The sequence below is a fragment of the Manis pentadactyla genome, chromosome 2 (genome assembly GCF_030020395.1).
Source record: "Manis pentadactyla isolate mManPen7 chromosome 2, mManPen7.hap1, whole genome shotgun sequence".
NCBI classification, from domain to species: Eukaryota; Metazoa; Chordata; class Mammalia; order Pholidota; family Manidae; genus Manis; species Manis pentadactyla.
In genome coordinates this window covers 203,850,752-203,860,391 of record NC_080020.1, presented here as the reverse complement: position 1 = coordinate 203,860,391, position 9,640 = coordinate 203,850,752, and positions in this window count along the sequence as shown.

Here is a 9,640-nt window from a genome sequence, read left to right as displayed (position 1 = left end):
GCAATTTTTCAGAAGTGGCAAAAACCTTCAAGCCAGAGATACACACCTCAAGCAGGACTAGTACAAAGAACACAAGATAATTAAGTGGAAAATAGACTAAAAATAATACATCTGAAAGAAGCCAAGGTAGGAGAGGAAGAAAGAGAAGAACACAGAACAGATGGGACCAATAGAAAGTAAACAGTAATGTCGTTTAAACTCAATACATGAGTAATTAAATTTGAAGTAAACATGCTAAAAATATTCCACTCTAATGATGAAGATTTTCAGACTGGATTTTAAGAACATCAAAACCCAACTATATGCTGCTATGAGGGCTCTATTTTAGAAATAAGGGTATGGAATTTCAGACATTGGAGAGCTAAGTAAGGTAGGGTTTGGGATGGGGAACATTATATGCAGGATGGCTGAGTGACTGCAGTACACAGCTCCTCTTCTGGGTCTGTAGTTAGAAGGTGAATTTCTTAGGACACCGAGTAACCAGTGACTGACTTATCAGACATTTTTACCCCAGCCCATATTCTAAGTTTCATCAGGGAGTATTGATTAAGGACTCCTAATCTTTTCATGAGGAGATACAACTTTTTGGTAAATTTCATTGGCTGATATGCAAGAGTGGAGGTGGTGGCGGCAAGGTAGGAGAGGCATTTTTTTCTCTTCCTTCCAGAAATCTCTTACAGCAGTGGGGTGAGCTTAGAGCAGTTAGGCAGACTTAGAATTAGCCGGGGGAGCTGACTGTACTTTTTCAGGTTTCAAGAATAGTGAAATGCTTGGGCTCCTTCTGGTGATGAATATTTACCAGAAGAGTAGATGAGGAAGTGAGAAAGCACAGGAAATCATGGCCAGGTGTCAGGGAGAAATGGACCCACATTCAGTACCACTTGGGTTACCAAAGGGATCACCTTAGAAGTCTTTCTCTAGGCTTTTAAATGTGTGCCTTCTTACTCCCTGCCATTGAGAAAATGCCAATAACTATTGGAGGATAGGGGAAGCAATTTCCCTTGCATTATGATTGCTTTTAATGATTAAAACTAGTCTTTAAGATTTGCTTCAGTAAAGTAGTCATTAATGTGATATCAGAAGTACATAGTTGTCCATGGTGTTATTAGCATGATTACTTTTATCCTAATAGGGCACTGACATCCCCTCTTCACATTATTGCTTATTTTGCTTTCTTGGAGGTAGAAGGCATGAGAGGAAAGACAGCTTTTGGTTTAACAGTGCTTCCTCTCTCTTCAGTTCCAGCTCATCTATGCTTCAATTTTAATTAAGTTCTGCTTTCATGTCAGTGAACATTCCATCTAGTTTATTAAAGCAATAAGGTTAATTCATTTGGGGATTCTTTTAAATTGAGGTTGCTGGTCTTGGAATCCAAGGTCATTTGGAACACAAGGAAATCATATATTTTTGTGTCCCTGGGAGGTCAGGCAACTTCCTGGCTCTGCACTATCTTCCCCCACCTCCACTATTTACCAGAGCCGAGTCCTCCTTGTCAGTTTGTTGAGTTGAAGCGAAAGGTTGAGTATCTGAAATGAGGAGACTTGGGACACTGTATTAATTTCATTCATGACATTAAATTTCATTCATGACATTTTTTTTTTTTAACAGAACAAAGATGACTTTTATTCATAGTCCAGATCAGAATTGCACCTTGTTAATACTGACCTCTCTAACCATCTAAACTACTAAATTCTGGAAACTTTTGCTATGGCTGGACTTCCAAAGTCATCCCAAACCTCCAGCATTTGACCAACTTCTCTGATTCTTCCATGGCAGGCTCTGATCACTCAAATCTGCCTAAGCCTTGCAGACCCTAGTTCATATTTTTAATACCCTAATTGCAGCATTTAAAGGAAGCCTTCAGAGAATCTTGTGTACTGGAACAGATTATTTTGGTAATTTAAATAAATCCTCCACTCCCTTCTCAAGAGCATAATTTATACACAAGTTTTGGGTTGAAATTTTAGAATCTTATAAAGTACATTTCCTGAAAGTGGGGAGCACTTTTAACTTGAAATGTTGCCCAAGAGATGATTATCTCCTTTGGGCTGTTTACTTATTATACTTATCAATATTTGGCAAAGGACCAAACATTTTTAAATTGGATGGAAAATGGAAGGTGAGTAGCTAGTTTTTTAACGTGTTAGATACAGAGATCCAATACAGGGAAAATTATTCTTTACAATAAGTGAGAGTAAACTAGTTGAGGTATGTTATTTGCATTGATTTCTCAATTCTTCTATCTTACCCACCCACAGGGGACCTGAAATTTCATACACACATAGGTTAGTGAGAAACACCATCCATTTTCCCAAAGCCAGCTATAAATGATAGGATAGAAAAACCACATTAAATTTAGTTCTATTCTCTCCAGCCCTGCCCTGGTGGACTTTCAAGTCTTGGCATTGCAGTTCAGTACCTGCTAAGGTTCCATGGCATGGGCTGGGTTGAGCCATGCTCCTTTGAATAATTCCAGTAGTTACATGCCGTTACATCTGATTAGGTCTGTTCCTTAAGGCTTCATTATCATCTTCAAACTGGATCTTCCTTTCTCCCTAGAATATATGATCTATTAAAATGCCAGTTACATTCAATAAGCACTTATGAGTAATAATTGTGCCTAGATATAAGAAAGTACAGCATAAACACAATTAAGACTTGGCACTTAAAAAAAAATTCAACCACTGAAGTTTCCATATATGACAAAAAGGAATAAGGATTATGCTTTTTAAAGGATACTTCAAAAAAGGAATTTTTCAACATCTTACCATTGTGTATTCTTCCCAGGGCTGTCTGTCACATTTACTCTTCTGACGTCAGAATAGGACTCTATAAGAAACTAATGTATCACAGAAAGAAACGGTCTTTGAAGGAACAAGATGTGTCTAGTGGCCACCAGTAGTCAACCAAGTCAGATGGGAAGGCAAAACTGTGACACTGCACAATCTCAAATGGTGAATTTTTGAGAAGACATCCACTGGAAAAAAAAACAACTGATTCCTGAACCAGTCTTGGGGAAGACGTGCAGTAAACCTAGAACAGGGTGGAGTTCAATTTCTGGCTCTATTGTTTAAGAATTCTGTGAGCCTTAATATCTTCATCTGTAAAATGGGGGTAATCACACCTAAGAGGGCTATTGGAAGATTAGAAACAGTATGCGTAAAATGCCTAACACAGAAATAAACCTAAATAATAGTGTTGATAACAACTATTGATAATACTAGCCAGAAAACTGCTCATGAAGCTGATCTCAGCACACCTGATTCCCATGGATTTATGTTTGCCCTTTTCCAGAATTTGAATTAGACTTTCCCACAGGTAGAATTTACTATTTATCACAGATAATCTCATTCGGCTTTCCTTTCCCCAATTCCTCGTGATTCTTTCACACCAGCTTTGTCCACCATAACGTTGTATTTGGAATATAACCAATTCCACAATCTTAAAGGTTGAAAGTTTATTCAATTAACAAACATTTACTGAGGTCCTGCTATGTGCTAGGTGCTGGCAATTCAGTTAATAAGTAAAAATATGACTTTTTCTCTGCTCTCATGGCTCTTATGTCCTGGTAGAGGAAAAAGAGACCAATCAAATAATCACTGTAGTCAAAATAAAAATAAAGCTATAGTATTTGCTATAAAGGGAGTTCATGTTGCTATGAAAGTTAATGCACTCTGGAAATTGGAGCTGGAATCTAGAAAAGGGTAAGTTATAAATTACTGGGTATTTTCAAATGATTTGGTTACAGTAAAATTTCTGACGACAGTTACTATCTTCTGTGGTAATAGGAAGGGTAACACTACTCTCGACAATTGCTTGTGATACCAACTGATCTTTCAATTCTTAAGGCTTTTCTGAGTAACACCTCTAAATACTAAGACTTATTCATTAGTCTATTAACATCTATCTTTCTCTTCAATTCTATGGAGAATTAGAGGACAGATGTATATTGGTTCTAGGTTCTAAGATAAAGTATACAACCTGTGGGCCAAGGGTGGTGGCTAGTTGTAACCAACCACACAAAACTGCATCCACCATGCTTACTGGCACTTAACTGAGTTTCCTTGGGAAAAGTGGTAAATGAACGAACCTTAATTTCTTCAGCTTTAGTAATGCTATCACAAATATTTAACATTAGAAATTATTTCAAAATCTTAGCTCTCCGATTCCTTGACTTGATATTAGCAACACATTTTCTGGTTTTGATGGGCTGGCTTTTGGGTACCTTTGTTTGTGAAAGGTATTTTTCCTACCTCTCTGTAAGTTTCCTTCCTTAGTGCTCATGATGTCTTTTTATGCATGTGGGGCTCCTTCACAATCCTCCTGCTAAAAAAATCAGCAACAGAGGAAGTGAAAATCCCTTGGTATCTTTTTAAACCATGAAAATTTCAGACCACAGCATTAGAAGAGAAAAGCTAAGTTGGTGAAATGCTGGCGGGCAGCTCACTTCAACTATCCACTGGTAGAGATTTTTGTTTTGTCAACAGCATTCTATCACAGCATCTCACAGAGCTCCTGTTTACACAGTAGGCACTCAGTAAATATGTGCATGACTCGCAAACTCTGAATTTGATTTGATCATATGCTCATTGCAAGCTTCGCTTCATTCCTTTGAGATTGTGAAGACTGTTCTCACAATCAGACAACACAGAAATTCGCTCCTCTTCTTTTTCTCAGTTACATTCTGTTTTCTTCTATCCGTTCATCTTCTTCATTGATCTTTATGTGTGAATTATATCAGATTTCCATTGTCCTTGGTTGCTTTACCAGCTCACCACTATTTCCTTATTATCCTCCAATTTCTGAAATTGAGCTGAAGCCAGGCAGCATTGCAGGCTGGCTCAGCTGAGCTAGGAATGTAGAGAGGATTGGCTCAAAAATACCATGTTGTGAGCAAGAGTGAATAAGGCAGGAAGATGCATAATCAGGATGTTACTGGCTGGAGAAAACTAGTCAGTCAGTGCCTTTGAAGACAGCTCTAGTTAAGGTTCAAGAGCAGCCACTGCTGTTAGTGTAATCACTGTCAATCAAAGTGGCAACACCTATGGTAAATCCATCCTCATTTCCCAGAATAGCTGGGAGTCTAATTGATAACACACAGGGAACACAAACAAATCAGGAAGGAAAGAGGCTAAGAATTTTAAGTATCAACTACATTAAATGAAAATAAGATGGAAAATTAGTTTGAAAATAAATAACTGTGCCAGGAACCAGCTGTTTCCTTTTATGGGTAATTATGTTTTAGGATTAAGCTGGGTGTTTCACAAGTATTTTCTCATGTGATCCTATACCAATGTTGTGGCACTATTGTGTCTCCCTTTAATTGATCAGGAAGCTGAGGCTTAGTCTAAGTAGTGGACAATGGAACCAGGCAACCTAACTGAAAATTCCAAAATTTAGTCACACTGCCATTTTGGGTACCTTATCTGGTAACTGATTGCAGCTACAGTAGCATTTTTCCCTGGACCATTTCTTGGTGCTCACTGAGGATGATGTACTTGTGTATATTTTTAGCTCTTTGAATTCATAGTTTCCTTAAACTGGGTACTTGCGCAAAAGAAGTACAAAGGCATTTTTTACTAGTACACTTGGACTATCTTCATCTTAATGATTTTGGTAGAGAAAATAGCACTAAATTTAGAGAAAGAAGAACTGGGTTTGAATGTACACAGATGCACTAAGGTGTTAAATATGACAATATCTTGAATGGTACCTTCATATAAGAGGTTCATCCTTAAATGTAAATACAAAACAAAACATACTTCAAGTTTCTTTTCTTTCACATCTATCTCTTGGAAGGAGTAGAGATGGGAAGACTAGATGGTGGAAGTAGTGATAGGAGCAGGAAGTAAAAGCAACCAGGAGGGCATATGTCCAAAGATGTATGACTCCATCAGAAGGAGCCCACCCACCTTGTCACCCCCTCACCTACTGCCTCCCTGACTCCTGTCTCAAGTCCAGCCATAAACATAAATGGAGCATGGATCCCTGTCTTCATCTAGAAACGATTCACAGCAAGATCTGATTTTGAACTGAACTCCAGATGAGGCAGGGGTCTCTGGAGCAGAGTCCCACATTTGTCCTCCCCCCCCTTGATCAGGGAACATTCAGGATGAAGAGTGAACAGAGGGCTGGTGGGCGTGGGCCTGAGTGCTACAGAAAAGAAGAGAAACTTCACTGACCTCTCCTTTGGTAGCATCAGTCCTAAATTAACCCCATGTTTCAAATGCAGTGAAGGATGAGAAGCATTTTTTGGAAGTTTTAAATGCCCCCAAATACCTGAGAACCTTTTGTATTTCAAAGGCCATGCAAATCCTGTTCGCCTTTATTCCTCAAATATTTATTAGGTCATAATGAGCTAGTTTAAATGTGGAAACAAAGACTACAGACCTGTGTCTGACTCCATAGTGCAAGCTATTACGGATTCCACGCAGCTTCCTTCCTTGCGTTCAGGAGGCCATGCTGAAAGACTTGAGCCTGGCCTTGGAGCAGAGGGACAGGACGATTAACAGTGCCAGGTGTGATAGTCGGTGCCTTCAGTGACATGGACAACAAAGTCCTGTGTACTTCAGATGGCTCAGCATGGTCGGGGGTGCTGTTAATGAAATGTTCTGGTTAACTGAGAGGTACTAGTTTTCCACAGATAGACTGCCGATTTGTGAAGAATGATACTACAATTCAGTATAAATTTTTCTTTGATAGCACTTGAAGATCATGCAATTAGTGAGTCTGTCTCATCATTATGAATGTAAATTCTCCTTGTATCTGCAAATTGTGGAGGCAGTGGCTCATGGAGAGCTCATACTGAGAATGTCAACAAGCCAGCGTTTGCTCTCTGAGCGTGACTAACCACTGTGGAGATACTGTTGGTGGCAAAGTAGCTAACTGTTCTAGAGGGGATGGGCAGGCAAAGCCTCTTCAGTACACCATCCACCATCATGGAAATGGTGCTCACTTGAACTGATTTGTAGAGTAGGCATTGACTTCAGCCATCTGTGCTCCTGTGTGCTATAATGATTTATGAAAAAGGTCTACTTTCACCATACAGTGCCTTTTAAGGGGCACACTTTGGCTGTACCGCATATAGTGATTCAGAGGTCTGATTTTGAGTCTATGCTCATTAAAGGGAGCATTCAAGTTTCCATAATAGCTATGGAGAATTGAAACCAAACAGAATCCCACAGGCGTGACGAGTGTATCTAATGTAGGCAAGGCTCTGTGCTAGGTGATGTAGAGGTACGGAAATAAAGGATGCGGTTGAGTGCCTGGTAATGCAGTGCTTCCGGTAGTAGGAATTCTCATAACCTGGTGCTGGGAAGCTCTCAGCAGAGTCTGCTGCGTTGTAGATGGATGTGAACAAGCTTGTGGTTGTGAGATGCTGACTTTCCCTTCATCTTAGTACACATTCCCCTCAAAGCAGACCCTGCCAGGAGTGATTTTTTGGGAAGTGATCCCAGGAAGCTGAGAAAATAGGTAAGGTGGGAGACAGTGAAGGAAGAAAAGCTGATGTGAGGTGTGTGGGTAAGGGGGTCCTGCTCTGGTGGTTGGGGGTGGATCCTGCTGGAACTCTTGCAAGTACTTTGTGGTACACATGGCAGAATTGTCCTACCAGAGAATGGGGAGTGGGGGCATTTGCTGAATCCTAGCCCCCATCAGTGGGGGTTGGCCCCGGGCTCATTACCACGACAGCACTTCCCGCTGCACCAAGGCTGAGCAGGCTCTCCAGGGTTTGAGGAAGCCTGACAGAGCAGAGGGTAGCAGGAACTTGAGGGGGGAACTGTCATCGGGCTGGAAACCATTTGCTGCTGAACTCACTTCAGCCTAGGAGGTTGCTGTTCATTTATTACAATAGCATTGTGTTCACAGTAAGTTTGGAAAAGAGAGAAAATTCTATAATCCCACTTCTCAGGAAGAACCATTATTCTGGTGTATTTCCTGCCCCTAATTTTTTCATTGTGTATGTGTGTATGGTGTATTCTATCATGTATATTTGTGGGGTTTTGCTTTTGTTTGAAATTTTACTTTTTATCCACCATTCAAGGCAGCTCAATCCTTACTATCATCTCAGGAAGTTTTGAAGAACTGAAAATAGATAGTATAGGAGGTTAGTGCAATTCCTGTCTTTTGTAAAGACCTAAGAATGTTGCAGGGATTATTCTGGAAGAAAAGGGGGAAATCAGGGAGCTCCTGGGTGGCTATAACAGAATATCACAGACTGGTGGGCTTACAAACAACAGAAGAAATTTATTTCTCACCTATTCTGGAGGCCTCCAGTCTGGGATCAGGGCACCTGCATAGTTGAACTCTATTGAGGGCCCTTTGTTTGGTTGTAGACTGCTGGCCATGCATCCTCACATGGCAGAGAGAGCAGAGTGCAATCTTGGGTCTCTTTTATAGGGCACTAAACCCATGCACGAGAGCTCCCTCCTCATGACCTATTCACTTCCCAAAGGCCCTGCCTCTGCATACCATCACATTAGTGGTTAGGATTTAACATGGAGTTGGGAGGGACACAAACATTCAATCTTTAGTACCCTGATAATAGCAAAAGAGCGGAAAGAATTTCAACCCAAGATTGGATGGTGGCTAGAGGCCTGATGTTCTCAGGTGCATCAAGGCCCCTTCCAGTCTGTGGTTGTGCCCTGGTAGGTGACTAGAGCTTAGAAAGATAACTCCCTGTTGCCCCAGAAAGACTACACCTGGGGCACAGGGACTCCCAGTCTGGCCAGTGCTTGCAGGACCCCACATGGGGCCCAGGGAAGCAGGTGTGCTCTTCTGAATGTCTTGAGCCTGCTGGAGAAGTGGGGTCTGGGGATAAAGTAAGTGACCAGTGCAAACCGATGACTGATGACCCAAGGGGCTCCCTGATGCTAGGCTCCCATAATGCTCTGGGACTTTTCCAAAACCTTAAGGAGGGAGACCTCCAGAAATGACTGCTATTATCCCTCCACCCCTGTGGATGTGGGCTCACAATTGGCTTTAATTTGATTAAGAAATAAATAACGCAAAAAGAGGAATTAAATTCCAGATTTCTGTTGTTTCCTAGGCAATGACTTTCTCATGGCCTCCTTGGGTCCTGGCTTCTAAGACCAATATGCTGCCTCGGACGCAGCCCATATTAACCCAGCTATGCAACTCTTTCATCATCTTCCCCCTAAAATAAAAATCACCTACTCTATTTCATCTGTTCAACTTTACTAAAGACTTGGAGTCATGGGGAGATGTCGCATTTTTTGGCAGTCTCGGGCCATCTCCCTGACTCTCCTTTCCTCTTGAAGCAAGAGCGGGCTCCTGTGGTTGCACTGGTTCTTCAGGCTGGTGTTTGTGCCAAATTAGTCTGCTTTGAATGGTTTTTAAATATATTCTCTGTTCTTGATCATCTTTCTAAGAGGCAAAACAAATTTCTTTCCAATGAATTTCATTACAAATGACTAAGGACCTTTTGGAGCTTGATCATGCCCTTGGATGTTTCCTGTTATTTTGAAATTTCCTTAAGGAAATAGTTCTTCCAGATAAAGTGCCCTTCCCAAAAGGTATTCTGTTAAACAAATTTATATATCATATTAAAAAGAGCCTCTTCAAGAATTTTCAAGTTGAATGATCAAGAGCATTATGGAAGAGACACCAAATCTCATTTCAT